The sequence below is a fragment of the Etheostoma spectabile genome, unplaced genomic scaffold (assembly GCF_008692095.1).
Source record: "Etheostoma spectabile isolate EspeVRDwgs_2016 unplaced genomic scaffold, UIUC_Espe_1.0 scaffold123, whole genome shotgun sequence".
In the NCBI taxonomy this organism is placed as follows: Eukaryota; Metazoa; Chordata; class Actinopteri; order Perciformes; family Percidae; genus Etheostoma; species Etheostoma spectabile.
The window spans coordinates 53,419-53,791 of NW_022605572.1; positions in this window are offsets into that span (position 1 = coordinate 53,419).

Sequence of the window (373 nt, forward strand, 5' to 3'; positions counted from 1 at the left end):
AGTTTTAAAAAAAGGATAAATAAATGGATGATGTTTCCAAAGTCAATAAGTAATCGTCTTAAATAATTGATCTCAATATTGACCAAAATAATTATGATTATGATTTTTTGCCATAATTGAGCAGCCCTAACCTTGGTTGTAATGAGTGTTTATTTGAGTTAATGTTGCCTTTCTACCATCTTGAACCAGTCTGCCCACTCTTCTCTGAAATCAATATGATATTTTGTACAATATATGAACACACACTGAATATGTATTCCCTTTTCAGGATGTTGGAGACGTACCAGGAGGAAGTGGCTCTGCGGGCAGTGGTCAATGAGAAGCAAGTGCCTTCAGGAATTCCCACACGTCATTCATACTCAACCATTAGGTT